Genomic DNA, 20,523 nt, shown 5'->3' on the forward strand with positions numbered 1-20,523 from the left:
AGAGAGAAGCTTAGGATATTAGAGAGAGGGGTACTGAGAAAGATACATATGTGTTTATGAGAGAAAGAGGTACATCGTAGAAAGAGAAGGTGAGGGAGGAAGGGAAAAAGGAAGAGAAAGTACGCAGGAGAAAAAGAGGGAGGGAGAAAATAGAGAAGGAAGGAGGGAGGGAGAAAAAAGAGAAAGTACGTAGAGTGATGAAGAAAAAAGAAAGTAAAGTAAATTAGAGAGAGTGACGGAAGGAGAAAAAAAAAGAGAGAGTGAGAGGGGGAGGGGAGAAATTAAATAAAAGAGAAAGAACGAGAGAGTGAGGGACGGGGAAAATGAGGAAAAACGTGATTAGATGGTAGATGATAAAATAAATAGGACATAGGAGTGTCGGTGAGGCACCGAAGAGAAAGAGGGTGAAAAAGTTTTGTCAACCGGTGCGGACATTTCTACAAACTTTTAGTTCGACGGCCTCGAATTTGTATATAAAAATATATACATAAATATACATATATATATCACATGTATATATATATATAAGATGTGAGAAGATTTTATGGCATACTTAAAACATTTTAAAGTGGTTAAAGCTAACTAAATTCTCTCGGAAATTATACATTAGCATCTTTTTAATTCACACTTGTTAATGCAACTTGTCTAAATAGTTCTACATTCTACATAAACATACACACATGCTTGTGTGTGTTTATCAAGCACGGTGAGTGATTTGAAAATGTTACTTTTTAAAACACTACACACATATATGCATACATGCAAACAAAGATTCATTGATATATATATATTCCTTATAAAGGCTGTAGTCGATTTGTATTTTTTTTTCTCTTTAAATTCAGATTCATATAAAAAGGTAAATGTCTAGATCGTTATAAAACTTTTCTGATATAATAACCACTGAATACTGCACTACTGAGTAATTGTGTGTATGTATGTATGTATATATATATATATATATATATATCTATATATATATATAATAGCTGTAGTCGATAAGTTTTTTTTTTTTGTAATTTCAGATTGATCTACAGATATCTAAATCGTTTTAAAAACTTGTTTTTGTATAATCGTGTTTAAACTGTAAACTACACCCCTGGACACTACGTTACTCAGTAACCATATATACACACACACAAACATAGATAGTTCCACAAAATGAAGGAGTTAATTGCTGTCAATTATGTGACACATTTTCCAGTGACGGCTACCCACATTTTCGTTTTTTCTTTGTGCTTTTTTCACGTCTGTTTTCTATATACTTCACACAATGGGTTTAAATCGACACTTATTTTATATTGTTTTTATTCATAATCTTAATTGCATGTCAAAGATCTTAATTGACATTTCTGTGCTACGTGTTTACTACCATTCTCTTTGTAACGTGTTTGTTACTTTGTTTTCTTGTTTATTATTTTTATTTGTTGTGGTTGCTTAGTCTCACATAGTCCTTATCTAGCAGTCCTATGATCAAAGGCATTCCAGTCATGACCATCCCATCTTCCACTCAAGCTTCATATAAAATTACATTATCCAATGTGTCCTTTTGGCGGGTTTTCGTTTAGACGGTAACGTATAATTTGAGGGAGATTTGGCTGCTATTTTTAATAGGTTAATCAGTAATGTCGAGAAGTTTTGTTGTTGGATCATACTTATTTAAAAAAAAAATTATTTTGATAAAACTGTTTGCTACATTATATATATATATATATATATATGTATTCTTTCACACACACACACACACATATATATGTATATGTATTCTTTCATATATATATATATATATATATATATAAAACCTTTATCTTATATAAGTATATATCCATATCTTCCACTCCTGAATGTTCAAAGAAAACTCTGTTATACTCTTATATTTCTCTATATAATGTTTACTTGTTGATTTAATTAGTCGACCATCCTTCCTAAAAGTTGCGTCCCGCTCTTAAAAAAAAAAAGTTTGCTCTCTACAGACAGCTGCTCATTCATTATTCAGCAACTCGCCTCTTTTGCTTTGCCAGTATTGTGTTGTCACCAACGAGGGAATCTCTACGCAATATATAGACCTTTCTGAAATAGCAGCAACATTTCCATCAAATCACACGCTCTGGTCTTAAATAATAATAATCTTGGACATACGAAACGATAGCCTGGTCACATGCTAACTTGGGGCTGAAATAGTAAGAGTTCCGTCTTTGTGGCTATCATTGCATTCTCTATCTACGTCAACGCCAGCCAACAGGTCCCTGTGTGCTAAAAATAGCAGCCTAATATCTTTCAAATCATATTCTGGTGTTTCTGAAAGGAATACGTTATATACGTTGTGTGAAGTCTATAGAACATTAAAATATTTTGTGTATTGTAGAAGTTTAACCAATTTATTGCTGATAAATTTTAACAACAAAATCTTGTATGGATCTCCAGAGGGCTACATGGACTCTGGTTGAAAACCACTTATCTATTCCTGTAGAATAGAGTCGGAAACTAGTGATTTCTTCGGATTTGTATATTTTAGGTAAGCTTCGTAGATTACAAATGAGCAGAACAATTTGTGGGTATTTTTGCTCTCCCTCATTTCCGTTAATTTTCAATTTTGACATTTTGCGTTTTTTTTTGTTCGAATTTACAAAAGTAATTTCCAAAAATCATCATGTTACAAACATTAAATCTGAAAAAAAATAATCTAAAGAAAAACAAAACTGAAAAGTCACTGGAAAAACCGTGCTTCTCTCCTCGTCAATAAGTGATTTTTCGTGTTCTTAATTTACGATACTTAAAATTTTACAACTTTAGTAGGAGTGGCTGTGTGGTAAGTAGCTTGCTTACGAATCACATGGTTCTGGGTTCAGTCCCACTGCGTGGCACCTTGGGCAAGTGTCTTCTACTATAGCTTCGAGTCAACCAAAGCCTTGTGAGTGGATTTGATAGACGGAAACTGAAAGAAGCCCGTCGTATGTATGTATATATGTTTGTGTCTGTGCTTGACAACCGATGCTGGTGTGTTTAATTCCCCGTAACTTAGCGGTTCGGCAAAAGAGACCAATAGAATAAGTACTAGGCTTACAAAGAATAAGTCCTGGGGTCGATTTGCTCGACTAAAGGCGGTGCTTTTACTTGTTTCAGTCATTTGATAAATTCCGACTCTATTGTATAGGGATGCCCATTAGATACACAATGGTCTCAAATAGAAAGCATTTGATCATGTCTGCTCGCTCAGGACTGATCTAAAGTTAAGCAACAACGCTATACGTTCATAACCACTACTACTATCACCACCTTGTCACAACTTTAACCTGCACCGCAGAGCCTACTTTTTATACACTATTTGATTTGAGTCAACGAAAAAAATCTCTCATTACTCGACCTGCTGGTAATAGCAAACAAATCCCTTTCCACTTCTCAAGAACTATACATATTTTTCTTAAATAGGGAAAAGACAATCAATAATGTTATTTTAAAAAGCCATAAAGGACGGAGTGAAGATGTCTTTAATCATAGGTCTTGCTGGATGTCCGGTTTGACCTAGTGCTAAAAAACAATAAGAATAAGCATGGTTGCTCAGTCAAACTGTTTTGTCCAAATTCCGTTTTCTTGAGTCAAGTTGCATCAGATCCATGGATGAAGCTAGTTGATGGATAGATAGAATGATAAATTACCCATCTGACCGATTTATTCTGGGTGTCAGTCAAAATACTATGTTTTAATTATTTGGTTTTTAACTTAAAAAAACAAAAAGCCAAACTTTTGTTTACTGTACAGCTGACTGGTTATTCGTTGAATTCAAATAGCTGCTATAATGTAATTCTGTTTTTGTTCTAAAAATATGCGCACATGCACAAATACAAACGCAAAAAAAAAAAAATAATAAAAAGAAATGAAAGTAGATGAAATTAGTTTTTCCTCTTTTATTTTATTTATTTATATATTTTGCTCAAGTTTTTGGACTTTGATTAAATGTTGCAGTTAAATGTCAGGAAACAACCTCCTCCCCCCCATATATATATATATATATATATATATATATATATATATATATATATATATATATATATATGGCCTTTAGGTCCGCCTGTAATGTGTGTGTGTGTGTATACACACACACACCCAAGCACACACTTAGATAATTGGAAAGTTTTAGCCGTGTCTAAGTTAAGATCACCACCTGGAGTACTTTTAAGTCATGTTTTAAGATATGGCCCACTTGAGAAGGGAGTTGTTTCACAAGATGTATTTAGGTGTCACTGGTTTGTTATTTCTTGGAGGAATTTGTCCATGTTCTGTTCGAATATTATGGGTCATTTCTGTGTTATTTTTGGGAATAATGTTTCAAGTATCGAATATTAAGATCACGAAATATCACTTATTGACGAGGAGAGAAGCACGGTTTTTCCAGTGACTTTTCGGTTTTGTTTTTAGATTATTATTTTTTCAGATTTAATGTTTTAAACGTGATTTTTTGAAATTACTTTTGTAAATTCGAACCAAAAAAAGGCAGGATCAGTTGAAACCAGAAGTTGTGTTGCATTGTTATGTGATGTAAGCTTCACTTTTTTTTTTTTTTTGTAATGAGGCATTATAGTTCTGGGGCCAAGTCTTAGGTGACACTATGAACTTGATACCATCAAGGTTTGGACAGTGTTGGTAGAATACATTCCAGAATATATTGTGCAAATGATGTTGCGCTCAGTACAGCGTCGGAGAGAATGAAGTTTGAGCTTTTTGGCGCGATGCCAATTGTCAAGGTCTGTCATGTCCTTTATTCTTTTTTTTTTCCTTTGATCGATCTCTGTATGCTTTAGTTCTCATAAAGAGTTTTTTTGTGTGTAGCGAGATAATAGGTGGCAGCAGAATTCAAAATGAAACCTGGCAAATATAGAGAAGAGGAGGCTGTTCTCTGATCTGGAGGGTTCTAAGGATCCTTGAACACATTCTGCAGGTCATATCGACTGAATTGTTGATGTGTGCATTCCAGCTAAGGTTGTCCTGTATTTACAGTTAAGTCACTGATGTTATTTGACACTATTAGGCGCTCGCCCGAGGGAAGAGAAGGTTTTAAACATATTCTCTTTCCTAAACAGGATGAGCTCACTGTCACATACTCCTTTGATTTTCAGGAGCACAGTCAACTGTAAAACTTCTTATTTGTAAACGAATATCATAGCTGTACACCAATTTGTTTGGACTCCGTCGATTACGACGACGTGGGTTCCGGTTGATGCAACCAACGGAGCAATCTGTTCGTGGAGTTAACGTGCAAGTTAACGTAGTTTTCGGGGAAATTCAGTGTACAGAATGTGACAAGGCTGACCATTTGAAATACAGGAACTACTCATTTTCGCCAGGTGAGTGACTTAGTGGTTAGAGGTAGGTATTCTGCTCCCGATCGTAAGGTCGTGATTTCCATTCCCGGCAGCGCGTTGTGTCCTTCAGCAAGACACTTTATCTCGCGTTGCTCCAGTCCACTCAGCTGTAAATCAATAGCACAATCACAAAAGCAGTGTCGTTTTTTTCTTCTAATGTTTTCGTGAAAATATGTCTGGTCACGGGGGAATATTACTTTGCTTTGAAATAGGCAAGAGTTGGTGACAGGAAGAGCATCTAGTCCTAGAAATCATGCCTTCAACGGATTATGTCCGATTCAGGCAAATATGGAAAACTAGACATCAAAACGATGAGGATATACTCACACATATACAAACATACATACATAGAAACATACGTGTACACACACACACACACACACACACAATTTTATATACATATATCTGATTATCTATACATGTGTGTAATTACGTATATATTCTTCGAAACGCCGGAGTTTTAATGGTGGCAGCTGATGAAGGGGATGTTTCTATGTGGCCTGCTTGTTTGTTGCACCTTGTTTACCATTTTGTCCTTGTTCTTTTGTCACGTCATGTACCCAGTTATGTATCTATATGTACATGTAGATGAACGTATATACATACATGTACATATATATGCATATACTCATATATTGTTTATATATATATATATATATATATATATATATATATGATGGAGCACAGAATTTGGCACTATCATGCTATTAGCTGTCAGAAATGAAAGTGCTCACTGCTAGTGAAGTGTTTGTCTGTCTGCCTTCCTGTTGCTGGTTTGAGTTGATTCTTTGGCTACTGACAGCTAATACCATGACTGGCCGGAGCGAGCTATTGGCTTACTTACTTACTGATATCTATCTACTATCTATCTATCTATCAATCACTCGTCCACCTTATTAGAAAACACAAATTTAATATAAAAACATATTTCCTGAAATTGCTAATTATTTGAAATATAAAAATATAATTTTCAACAGAGAGAATTTATCAAAATAGAAAACAAATGAAGTTTGAAGTTTAAAAATAATAGGATCGACCACCCACGACTAGCTAGCGCGGACGCGAGTACCCTTATACTCTGTGTTGTGTTTTCAAACGCATGGATATAGGTGTCGAATTTGTTCCAATAACTTTCGAGTAATAGATAGATAGAGAGAGAGAGAGAGAGAGACAGACAGACAGACATATAGCTCGCTCCGGCCAGTCATGGTATTAGCTGTCAGTAGCCAAAGAATCGACAGGCCAGCAACAGGCAGGCAGACAGACAGACAGATACTTCACTAGCAGTGAGCACTTTCACTTCTGACAGCTAATAGCATGATAGTGCCCAGAATTTTGTCAGTGAACAGGTCGCGGTCTCAAAGCGACGAAAATATTTTGACAAATTAAATTTAAATGTTGAAGTGAATCTAACGGGTTTTGTGTGTTATTTTAAATGGCTTATAAACACCTTCCACGCTGAAATTGTTTTCGTTCCAGCACACGATCTCAGATCAGGTCGCTTGCTATGCAAGTGCATCTCTGTAATATATATATATTTATATAACCACTCCCCCTACATACACGTGTGTAAAACGAATAAGTGTTATTTTTCTCATACACATTAACATTCACAGGCGAATCTTCGCTGCTGCCTTCCCCATCTGTTTTTAAGCCTTTGAGATGAATAGGACATGTGAATTCGTAATGTCTTGTCTTAGCAGTCGGTTGTTGACTGGTTATCCCCAACTAGAAATCGTTTATTTTTGTCGTCCACAAGCTTTGGTATGGATAGAAATGAATGCCATAAATTGTTTCTTTTTGCGTCATTTGTGTGTGTGTTTCAAAATTAATTCTTCTGTTTATGCGGTGTGTGTACGATATGCCAATATGCCAATTGTTCCATGCTTTTTATCAACCCACGCACACAACCACATGAGATGTTCACATGTGTATGAAAGTGGGACTGCCGGATCCGTTTGTTTGTACGAGTTACTAGGTACTCGGGGTGGATGGCTTTACTTGGAAATTAAAACGTCTGATGATAGAATATTTGTGTGTGTGTGTGTGTGTATACACACATAGACTCGTTTCCTCTATGTATATATGTATACAACTACACGTTACACACACATACACGTATATATACAAAGGCACGTGTAAATACATATGTATGCATACGAATACATACACATATGCATATATCCTATCACATACATAATACATGATCATTCACAAATACTGAAAGAATAAAGAATGCATATCCGTTTATCTGAATCTTGCCAAATATTCTTTCACTTGGATACCTTGATTTTTATAGTTTAATACCTTATTAAATCCGGAGAGGCATTATGCCGGTAATAAACACACGCACTGGTTCAGTCCTTTATTAATTTATATAGTTTTTTGTTAAATTATTTCATTGCACTCTTGCAATCTCTTCAGTAACTTGTCTCTCCACTTCCATTTATTTAATTGTATTTCTTTCAACACACGTATCCACATCAAGAATCTTGCACACGAAATACACATACGAAATATCTATCTTTGTTTCACTTAAAGAACTGCAGCTATGCTTGGGCATCACCTTGAAAGGTTTTAATTGAACAAATCCCCCCACCCCCAGTATTTGTTTCTTTAAGTTGATGCTTATTCTATCAGTCATTTTTTGCTGAACTTTTAGTTTATGGGGATGTAAACATACCAACACCGGGTGTCCAGCAATGATGGGGGACAAAACAGTCTCATCACCATCATCATCATTTAACGTCCGTTGTCCATGTCGGAAGGCTGCACCACACTCCAGTCTGATTTGGCATGGTTTTCCATGGCTGGATGCCCTTCCTAACGCCAACTACTCTGAGAGTGTAGTGGGTGCTTTTATGTGCCAATTTGCATGACACTGGTATCTGCCACCCACAACAAACACTTGTATACATGATGGGTTTCTTTCAGTTTCCAGCTACCAAATCTACTCACAAGGCTTTGTGTCAGCTTAGGTCTGTAGTAGAAGGCATTTGCTGAAGGCGCCATGCAATGGGACTGAACCCAGAACTGTGTGGTTAGTAAGCAAACTAAAATGACTCCAAATAAATTTAGCTAAGCAGCCGAAAAGATGAATTACATGACTTTGCACCCATGCCACTTAATCACAACATCACGTTCTCTTATTGTCTATAAATTTAGAATCTTAACCATTTGTAAATATATGAAGACCACCACATCACATTCTCTTATCCTCCTTAAATTTAGAATCTCGACCATTCATAAGTGTATGAATATCTCAACACATCCCCTTATCCTCTTTATTTAGAGTCTCGACCATTAGTAATGTATGAACCTCACAACATCACATTGTCTTATCCCCTTTAAATTTAGAACCTTGACTACTAGTAGTTCTTATCCTTTGTAAATTTAGTACCTTGACCTTATGCTGATGTTGAAATAAGGCTTTAGAATTGTTTCCTTCCTCTACCCGCCTCGGTCTGTTCCTTCTGGTGGTATTCTTCATGTTTAATATTATTAACACAAGAGATATCCACACTATCGCTTCTGCATATTTTTTTTTTTTTCTGTAACAGGGGTCTACTCTTTATTTTTTTTTTCTTCTTTCTTCAGTTGTTGTTGTTGGTGGTGGTGATGGGGTTGGCCCTGAAATTAGATTCCAGAATCATATGTTTGTCGTTCTCTTGTCTCTCACACCCCACTGATATTCCCCCAGTTTTACTATCCTAAGGCAAGCGTAGTTCTATTCTGATAAAAGGCTTATGTTTCTTTTTTGGAAGTTTATAGCACTTGTTCTCAAACTTTATAGACATTCACACCCTTTACAAGCTTGTCAGGCTGTGTAAAAATGTGAATGACTGTGTGTTGTGTAAATCTGTCGGCCTGTCTGTTGCATTAAAATTTCCTTCAAAAAGATTAGTAGTAGTTTTCTTGAACATAACATTTTATTTCAAAATTTAATAATAATAATCCTTTCTACTAAAGGCACAACACCCGAAATTTGTGGGGAGGGATTACTCAATTAAATCGAACCCCCCCCCCAGTGTTTCACTGGTACTTAATTTATTGACCCCAAAAAGATGAAAGGCAAAGCCGGCCTCGGCGGAATTAGAACTCAGAACGTTGTGCTGGGTGAAATACAGTTAAGCATTTTGCTCGGTGTCCTAACAATTCTGCCAGCACCCTGCCTTAATAATAATAATAATAATATTAATAATAATATTAATAATAATATTAATAATGGTTTCAAATTTTGCCACAAGGGCAGCAATTTTGGAGGAAGGAATGAGTCAATTATATCAACCCCAGTGTTCAACTGGTACTTATTTTATCAACCCCAAAAGGATGTAAGGTAAAGTTGACCTTGGTGGAATTTGAACTCAGTACGCTGCGACGGGCAAATACCATTAATCATTCCGTTCAGTGTGCTAATGATTCTGCCAGATCACCACCTTACTACTACTACTATTACTACTACTAATAATAATAATAAAGTTAAGATAAGTTTAATTAAAATATAAATTTAAAAAGAAACGGATGATGTAATTAAAATGATTTTACCAGAGGAGTTTGGTGTAAATTACAATAAGATTATGAAATTATTAAGAAATGAGATTATTAAAACAGATTTAAATATACAATGAAGCATTGTGAAAGTTACAGCACCCACACACACACACTAGTTTGCTTCTTTTTTTTTTGCTTGTTTCAGTCATTAGACTGTGGCCATGCTGGGGCACTACCTTGAAGAATTTTTGCTGGAATGAATTCACCCCAGTACTTACTTTTGTTAAGCCTTGTACTTATTCTATCAGTATCTTTTACTGGACCACTAAGTTAGAGGGACATAACCACACCAACACTGTTTGTTATCAAGCAGTAGTGGGGGACAAACACATACAAGGACACAGACACACACACACACACACACACATATATACGATGGGATTCTTTCAGTTTCCGTCTACCAAATTCACTCGCAAGGCTTTGCTCGGCCTGAGGCTTTAGTAGAAGACACTTACCCAAGGTGCCATGCAATGGGACTGAAACCGGAACCGTGTGGTTGGGAAGCAACCACACAGCCACATCTGTGCCTTCAAAAGAAAAAGAAAAAAACATGATTTGCATTCTGTTTTGCCCGCCTTTCTGGCACTTGTGCCCGTGGCATGTGTAAAGACTTTCGAGCGAGATCATTGCCAGTGCCCTTGGACTGGCTCTTGTGCGGGTAGCACATAAAATACACCATTTTGAGCGTGGCCGTTCCCAGTTAGATTCGAGCCTGGTGTAGCCATCTGGTTTCACCAGTCATCAGTCAAATCGTCCAACGCATGCTAGCATGGAAAGCGGACGTTAAATGACGATGATGATGATGATGATATTTTTCACCATAAATTGATACTGTGATGTCTTATTTATTTTGTTGTATATAAATTTGAGAAAATTGTGTGCCAAATCCTTGCCAGTTTGGCCCTAGTTTAACTTAAATTTGTCACTACTTTGCATAGACTCAGGCATGACTGTCTGGTAACAAGGCTGCTTCTCAACTGTATGGTTCTGGGTTCAGTACCACTGCATCGCAATTTGGTCAAGTGTCTTACTCTATAGTCCTGGGCTAGTCTTGTGAGTGGATTTAGGAGACAGAAAGTGAAAGAAGTCTGTCATGCATGCATTTATCATCGATGTTTAACATCCGCCTTCCATGCTGGCAAGGGTTAGATGGTTTGACTGAGGACCGGCAAGCCAGGTGGTTGCACCAGGCTCCAATCCGATCTGGCAAGGTTTCTACTGTTGGATGTCCTTCCTAACGCCAACCATTCTAAGAGTGTAGCGGGGTACTTTTTATATGCCACTGGCACAGGAGCCAGTCAGGCGGTACTGGCATCGACCATGCTCGAATGGTGCTTTTTACATGCCACCAGCATGAGTGCCAGACAGGCGGCAGTGGAATTGGCTACGACTACGATTTCATTTGACCCAACAAGTCTTCTCAAGCATAGCATATTGCCTGATGATTGAAGGGTACTTTATACGAACCAGTTTAATATGTATATCAAAATTTTCAAAATTTTTTTCCACTGTGATATGTTTGGCATTCACCACTGCTTGACAACCAGTGTTGGTTTGTTTGTATCCCTGTGGTTTGGTGCTTCATCAGAGGAGACTGATAGAATAGGTACCAGACTTACAAAATTGGCACTGGCATTGCTTTGTCTGACTGCATGATGCCTTCATCAAGTGTCTTCTACTGTAGCCCCAGGCCAGCCAAAGCCCTTTAAGTGGATTTGGTGAACGGAGGCTGAGGGAGGCCTGTTGTGTGTGTGTATATATATATATATATATATATATATATATTTGTGTGTGTGTTTTTGTGCTTGTGTTTATGTCCCATCCTCAACAACCAGTGTCAGTTTGTGTATATCCATAACTTTGTGGTGCGGCAAAAGAGACTGTTGGAATAAGTACTGGAGACAGTTTTCATTTGAATAAAACCCTTCAAGGTAATGTCCAAGCATGACTGCAGTCCAATGACTGAATCAAGGAAGAGGAATAAATAAATGAGTGGAAATCAGACTGGTGAGTGTGTCAGATTAATAAGGCACTAAAAGAGAACGACTCTCCCCAGACACAATAAAATATGCTTCAACACACAAATTCAGATAAAGAATCTTGCAAACGAAATACGAAAACGAAATTTAGTTATATTTATTAGTTATGTCATTTGTCTGAAATTATTTTACTGTAATGACACTGAATTGGGATGGTCTCTCAACTGCTGTGTAATTGCTCATATGTACAGAACAATTAAAAGCCTTTTTTTAATTTCTTATACATCATCACTGCTCACAGTTTTGCATTTTTGCTTTGCGCTTATGGCTGGGGTTGTGAAGTGAACATGCAGAACTTGGTGCTACAATAGTGCAAAATCTCAGTTTTTAACTATTGTTATCATTAACTCTGTTATGTTCTGAATACTGCCCCTCATGTATATATATATATATATATATATATATATATATATATATATATATATAAAAAGAGAGAGAGAGAGAGAGGGAAGGAGAGTCACACACAGACTGACAAGCAATATGGTATTTATTCCCTGAAGTGGGAAGGGAATTAGACACTTTTTTTTCATATATTTACTTTTTTGTGGAGTTTGTAGGTCATGTTTTATGTTTAACAAGTGCCAGCTGTTGTCCTAGTACCCTGTTTTGACACATGTGACTGAAACAAAATAGATGCAGACTTTTTAGAACATGGAAAACGACTCAGCAAGGTACAACAAATTTGGGGCTAACAAAAATGAAGTAACTGCATAGACATGAATGACGTTTTAATGAAACATATGCAATAGTTTTATACCATTGAATAGTAGTAGTAGTAGTAGTAGTAGTAGTAGTAGTAGTAGTAATAATAATAATCTTTTCTACTCTAAGCACCAGGCCTGAAATTTTTGGGGAGGGGGCCAGTCAATTAGATTGACTCCAGTATGCAATTGATGATACTTAATTTATCGACCCTGAAAGGATGAAAAGCAAAGTCAATCGCGGTGGAATTTGAACTCAGAACGTTAAGACAGATGAAATACCACTTAGTATTTTGCCCAGCATGCTAGTGCTTCTGCCAGCCTGCCACCTTAACAGTAATATTAATAATAATAATAATAATATTATTCTTTTCTACTATAGGCACAAGGCCTGTAATTTTGGGAGAGGGGTAAGTCAATTACATTGACCCCAGTGTTTCACTGGTACTTAATTTGTTGACCTCAGTGGAACTTGAACTTAGAGCATAAAGATGGTTGAAATGCTGTTAAGTATTTTGCCTGGTGTGCTAACAATTCTGTCAGCTTGCTGCTTTGTTAATAATAATAATAATAATAATGGTTTTGAATTTTGACAAAGGGCTGGCAGTTTTTGTTGGGAGGAAGATGTTGATTATATCAATCCCGGTACTTGTACTTATTTTATTGACCCCAAAATGATGAAAAGCAAAGTTGACCTTGGTGGAATTTGAACTCAAATGTAAAGATAGACAAAATGCTGCTAAAACTTGCCACCTTAGTTATAATGATCCTTTTTGCTACAGGCACAAGGCCTGAAATTTTGAGGCAGGGGCTTAATTGATTACATCAACCCCAAAACTTAACTAGTACTTATTTCATTGACATATATACTAAAGTTGTAATGTTTAACGTTTCATAAATTAAGAACATGAAAAACCACATTGACGAGGAGAGAAGCACGGTTTTTCCAGTGACTTTTCAGTTTTGTTTTTCTTTAGATTATTTTTTTCAGATTTAATGTTTTAAACATGATTTTTTGAAATTACTTTTTTAAATTCGAGCAAAAAAAAAAAAAAAATCTGAAAGATGTCAAAATTGAAATGGTGGAATTTGAACTCACACCTTTGTTATGATAATTATTTCATGTCTTCAAATCTCCTCATTTTTTTCTCTCTCTGTCTTTTATGCAATTCTTTGTTCTATTTCTCAAAGACAAAGACTAACCTTCATATCCAGAGCTAGAAATTACTTCAGCCTCTTCACCACCTACAACAACTGTTAGTCTTCAACAAAGCTTGGAGTATACCCACAGTGGATGGAATATTACTACTTGCACATCTAGGACTATGTTGCTGCTCCACATATAAGCATCCTAGAAAATCCATGAAAAACTCATCCAGCTGTTCGACATACAGACACACACATACTAGCCTCTAATCCACATATATACTGTTTCTTCCCTCTGTCCCTCTCCCCACTCTCTCAGCCTTTTCTACTGCAACTACAGTGGCTCTAACTTCTTGGAACTGCTTGGCCTCATTCTACTCCTGCTTGGCCTCTGATAACTCACTCATTGCTCCTCATCTCACTCACACTGTGTTCACCCCCTAAGGTTATGAACTAACTTCTTTACTTAGTTCCCTTATCCTTTAAACCAGTGGCTCTCAGCCATTTTTTACCTATGGACCCCTTTGATTACTGTTTTATTCTGGAGGACCCTCCCCCATAGCCATTCAATGTTAAAATTCTAGTTTTATAGAATTTTTTCAAAATTCCTATTTTGCTTTTCACACATTAACTTGTGTAGGTTGAACTGTGTAAAATGTTGGAGAAAGAAACCTGGTTGTTTCTTACAGTACATACCAATACATACATCATCATCCAGTGTTTTAAATCCAGGTTTTGTCCCTGTTAATAGGGATGGCCGGATCTACGCCAATGCCATAGCAATTGAGGAAGAATGCTGAATGGCAACAATGCTCCTCTTTTCGAAGACAGTGATGCAGAACAATGAAACAACAGGAACCATGGACATAGAATTGATGGGCCATGGTTTTTTTTAGTTCTCAAACAAGGTTCAGACTGTCAATACTTTTGTGTGGAATGGCGTGACGGGAACAGTCTGATCCCAATTATTGAGAGAGAGAATGTGGAAAAGGTTCAGTAATTTATTTTGATGAGTGGCCTGCTTATAATTTCAATGCTATAGGTTATCACCATCTGACAGTGAACCGTCAATGACATTATGTGGATCCAGTGACCGGTGCATACGCTCAGGCCATTGAGCGATCATGGTTAGATGCTAAAACTATGATTCTGAAAAAAATGAGAGGTGTTATTACTGAGCTTTTCCAGTCACATCTTGATCATTTCTGCTGGAAAATGATGAGGAGAGACTCAGATGATTTATTTCTATTGTTCCTTAATGACATAAGGAGTGATTATCGTTAAAATGGATTGTATTGATTTATCTGTGTAATTTCTTTATCATATAAAATAATATAAGATTCAATTTTTCTTATTTGTGTAATTTATAATGTACGAAGTGCTTTATCCCTGAAATATCTGAAGTTTTATAATTTCTCAAATATCTTAAAGATAAGGTAGATAACCTTGGCTATACTGTTTGACACCATGGTAGACCACATACCATACTAGCACCTTTAAATTAGTATAATTATTGCACTTAGAGATTAGATGATCTAGGGAGATGACCGGCATAGAAGATGATTGGTGAATTAATGTTAACACATATGATTCATTTGATTAAAAATTCTTTAAGGCGGTGCCCCAGCATGGCTGAAGTCAAATGACTGAAATAAATGAAAGATAAATATTCATTGCATGCATAACGCCCCTCAAAAAACAAAATAAAACAAAACCTGAAGATAAACTATATAAGGAGAAAGAAAGGAAAAAAAAATAGTGTCAAATATTTTCCCTTTCTGGAATGCAAGAGACAACTTGCTGACAAATTTCTACCTTATTCTGATCTCTTAAGTGAATCATAACCCTTATGTCACTTTCTGAATCATTGTTTAAGGTTTAGATAATCAAGTTTTTTTTCTACCTTCTGAAATAATTAATGTGTAGAAATTAAATATTCAATATTTCAGAAATGACAGTCAACATGAAAATTACTAATATCATATTTTTTTTCCCCCTTCTTGCATATTCATTTCTGATTAGTTTTGTATTGATCCATGCATTAAATTGTTAACATTAATTTATCTATAGTTTACTGGATTTGGATAGTAGGCTGCTTCTAAAAAGCAAAATAACCTAGAAATATTTTATCAATACTCTCTCTTCAAAGAGCAACAGGTGTTACTCTTACAGTTTTCCTATTGTACTGTACTTGCTGTACTTAAATCAACAAGGTCACACATTTATAAAGACTATACAGTATAGACACTATTCTGAAAAAGTATTAAACTGCATAAAGTAAAATGACTACAATTGGTAATTGATATTCAGTGAAACTCAGATTGCTAATATCTTAATTCGGGTTCTATCTATGACAATCTGATTTTTTCCTGAATCTTTATCATCATTTAACATCTGTTGTCCATGCTGTCATGGGTTGGATGGTTTGACCAGGGTTGGTAAGACAAAAGGCTGCACCAGACTCCAGTCTATTTTGGCATGGTTTCTATGGCTGAATGTCCTTCCTCCATTTTTTTTCTTTTTCTTTTTTTAAAGATGGATAGGGCTAGGACAGGAGGCAAAAGATGGGGAAGCAGCATTTAATATCATTGTTGCTTCCAGTTTAGGTGAGATCTTTCTTGCATACTACTAACCTTATTGCTGAAGTTTAATCCTTAAGCATTCAGATTACTCCGTCAAATGTAATGCTTATTTATTCACATTGTTTTGAATTAATCATGAATTATCTTGTTTTGAGATATTGGTGATATGATTGTTTATTTTTTAGAATGACATTGCAGGGTAGATGTGAGAGGCCTGATCTGGTCAGTTTGAACACAACTTGTAGAGTATTTGGGCTGGATATGGCTGGTTTGAATACTAAAGGCATAACCTGGTCTCCATGGTTTATACAAGTCACTAGGTTTACAACACTTCCCCCTGAATTGGATACCAGTCTCTCTCGGGGTTAACTTCAAAGCTATTGTTGGAATTCATTTACAGTTGAGTGGATCAGAGCAACATGAAATGTTTTGATCAAGAACACAACACACTACCTGGGCTAGGAATTGAAACTATGATCTTACAATCAGGAGTGTAACACCCTAACCACATGGTCAAATACCTTTGCTGATTCTAGTTTACATCTCTATTATATTTTATGTGATTTGACCCTTTAGCATTTAAACTGGGTCATATCTGGCCTAAATATTCTACTTGTTTTATGTTCAAACTGGCCAGATCCAACCTTTCACACTTACTCTACAATATCATTCTAAAAAATTGAACAAACACCTCATCAAAATTTTGAAGTTAAAAGATAATTCATGATAAATTCAAAATAAAGTGAATAAAACGACTTCCTACAACTTCCAGGAACCCTCAACAACCCTTCTGACTTCCCCTGTCTCAACACTACTCTTCATAAGAGTTCGGCTAGTCCATTCTTCCAATCCCACAGGTGTGTCAATGACTCTCGCCTCAATACCTCCACAATTTGGTCCATCAGTTTAACTCTTCTGTAATTGCTATTTTCTAGCATCTCCTTAGCCCTTGTGACAGTTGGTGATACTGTTGCATCAGTCATTTTGTATGATGCCTCTCTGTATTACCTGATTGTCTATGCGAGTGACTAGTGCATGACCTACTTCACTACATATTCTCAGTGTTTCAGTAATTATCTCTAATTATCCCTGATACTGCAGCTGCCTTCTCAGCTTCCATTTCCTTAATTGCACTTTCAACCACATAGTTGTCAAAATTAATTGTGCATTTGACAACTTAGCTGTTATCTTTTAACTGTGTATTTATGATATCAAAAATGAGGTGTGTTTATGGCACAAGGTTAAAAAATAAGTATATTTATGATATTAAGAAAACGAGATATATTTTTATATTTGATGGTAGGGAAAGATATAAAGTTATAGTTATGGTATTAGGCAAAATATGTATTTATGGTACTGAGGAAAAAGTGATACTAGGATGAATGATATTTAAGATGTTAAAAGAAAAAGTTGCATTTATGATATTAGGACAAAAAGGTGTATTTATATTTTTTTTATAGGTTTGGAAGAAAGGGCATTGTTCATGACTCTTGCAGGCCCTCCAAGACGAATGGGACTGACATCATTAACTTTATTTAACCCTTTAGCATTCAGATTATTCTGTCTTATTAGCATTGTTCTGAATAAATCATGTATTGTCTGAGAGCTTTGAAATTTTTATGAGGTAACTATTAAATTTTAGAATGATATTGTAGGAGAGGTGTGAGGGGCCACATCTGACCAGTTTGAACATAAAAAAGGTAGAATATTTTGGCCGGTTTAAATACTAAAGGATTAAACTGCTGCAAGTCAGTGATAGTAAGATGGACAATTGCAAGGAGATTAATTCTAAAGGACCAGCATTCTGGAAAAGAAGGACTGGGCATGGTGATTAGTTGGTGGAGTTGGACACAACAAGAGTAAAGGGAGGAACAAAGAGGAGCAAGTTGGAAGTACTTGATTGGAGGTGGTATGAATCCATTCCAAAGAGCAGATATAATTGTAGTAGTGGTAGAAAAGAAAGAGAGAGAAGTTAATTAGTCTGGACCAGATGCTGGATTGTGTCTGTGATTGACTTTTATGCTATTTAGTTGGGTGGCCTTTCTGTAGATTCTATGATGCCTGCACGTTTCACCTGAGCTTCATAGGATTTCATTAAATGTTGGGATTTAAAAGTACTTTTTGATACTTCCCTATTATTAACAGCGTGGATTAGTGAATAATGAACTATCACATTCATGAGAGGGGTGCAATAGTTGATCATTGGACTTCCAGAATAGCTATCACTACCTCATGGAGAAAGAAAAGGCAAGGAATAAGGTGATTGTTTACTTCAGTGAAAGATTTTTTTATCCAAAACTTTTCTTAATACATTTTTGCCCTCCAATTCCATGCTATTTTCCAGTAAATTTTTACTGGGAGTTTTCACCGTAAGATACTGATAGCTATTCTGAAAGTCTGCCAATCAACTGTAATAACCAACTCTTAAGAGTAATAGATATTTAGTATGTATATATATAAAAAACAAAAAGTGGCTGTAGATAATAGGAAAGTACTGTATTTTCTAGTTCAGAAGAGAAAGGCCAATCTTTGATTTGTGGTTTTAGCTGTGTTAAAGATGTGTGTTTACCATGAAAAATTCTCACTGGCATTTGGTGCAATCTTGAAAGATCTAGTTACATGATGTTCCTGTTTAAGATGGGTGAAGTGCAATGATGTTTTGATACAAGTATAGACTATTTAAAAATTTTTTTTTGCTTTTGAAAGAGAAACTTGTATGACTGTATTGGAGAATGCTTTTGAAATCTCTGTTCATGGTACAAGTGCAGATTTAGCATGAGGTGTAAATGTTTAGTGTGTGTGGATGAAGGTTAAGCAGGGGATGAAGTGTAGTGTCACTTGTATAAGAGTGGGAGTTGTTGCTGATAGCAAATAAGCATTTGATCAGTATGAGGAAGAGTGTGGGAGACCACTCAGTCCTGGGATACACCAGGATTGATGGAACTCCCTCCGATACAGATTCTATGAGCAATTGTGCGATTTACTCAGAAGCTACTGATGCAGGAGATAAATGAATGGAACTTATGGGCTGGCAGTTTTGTGATGCCAGGCCTGGTTGAAAGCTTTATTGATATTGAGAGCAACAACATTACTTTCATCAGTTTTTTTTTTGTCTGTTGAGGGAAATAGGAAGTAAAAGTGTATTCATTGATATTTAGAGCAGTGCTTCTCAAACTCTGTGGCGTACTGGCAGTTTTTTTCCAATGTGCCAGGGACCTGTAATATTTAGTAATATTAATTTATACCGGAAACTATATATATATAATGAATATGATAAAAGTTGACAATTTTTTTTTATCTTATATTTTGTAACCAAATGATACAATATTTTATAAGCATTTTATAATGTTTCTTTCTTTTCTGGAAACTCTCCATATACCGGCAGCTGATGGCTTGTGGACCGGCACCGGTCTGTGGACCACCACTTTGAGCAGCACAGATCTAAAAGATTAAAATTTTGCTCAATCTCTATTAAAAAGACCTAGTAAAGTAGTGCAGTGTTGATTTCAAGTCACAAATATTACAAAGGGCTGTAGTTGATTCAGTTAATCACTTTATATATTACTTGTATGTAGTTTATAGACCCTTGATGGAGTCAAAAAATTTGAATTCAGGATACAGAGGGGCAAGACTAAATGCTGGAATGAATTTTATTTGGCATTCAACTGATTCTGTAATCTTACCTTCAAAATAATACAATACTCTTTCTTCATCTATTATATTTCTATTCACATTTAACATACTTTATTTTATTCTCCTCTCTACCAAAGGATGAAAGGCAAAGTTGTTCCTGGCAGGATATTAAAATATATAGCTAAATATCGCAAGGCATTTTGTATAGTACTCTATTATTTCTGCTGATTGTAATATACTCTTACTGTCTCACACTGGCTTATGGCTACACATTTTTGTGAGCAGGGTAACGGTCAATTGAAATGACCTCAGTACTTTATTGTCTTTCTAAGGATGAAAGGTAACGCTGATCTCAGTGGGATTTGAATTCAGAATATAAAGGGCCATGAAGTGTGTGCATGTACGTGCACATATGCATGTATGTGAGTGACCCACTTGCAGCTTTTCTTTCCTTCATGCACCACTTTATCCAGCCATGCATTATGTGAAATCTTCTACTCCACTCTTACACTGA

General features: G+C 35.9%; 1 protein-coding gene across 11 annotated transcripts in view; it reads left to right on the plus strand.

The window, feature by feature from the left end:
• The first annotated feature begins 283 nt into the window (after positions 1-283).
• The window catches only part of LOC106870742 (arf-GAP with Rho-GAP domain, ANK repeat and PH domain-containing protein 2), a 285,612-nt gene continuing 265,372 nt past the window's right edge, over positions 284-20,523 (plus strand). For 3 of the 11 annotated variants that reach the window (XM_089352848.1, XM_089352851.1, XM_052968221.2), the window contains exon 1: positions 372-706. The gene's annotated coding sequence lies outside the window, so the exon portion shown is untranslated. Of the gene's footprint in view, positions 707-4,629; positions 4,740-5,012; positions 5,340-20,523 lie in introns of those variants that run through there. The other 8 variants (XM_089352845.1, XM_089352849.1, XM_089352850.1 and 5 more) reach the window with 7 other exon arrangements.

The sequence above is a fragment of the Octopus bimaculoides genome, chromosome 5 (genome assembly GCF_046866305.1).
Source record: "Octopus bimaculoides isolate indiv1 chromosome 5, ASM4686630v1, whole genome shotgun sequence".
Lineage (NCBI taxonomy): Eukaryota > Metazoa > Mollusca > Cephalopoda > Octopoda > Octopodidae > Octopus > Octopus bimaculoides.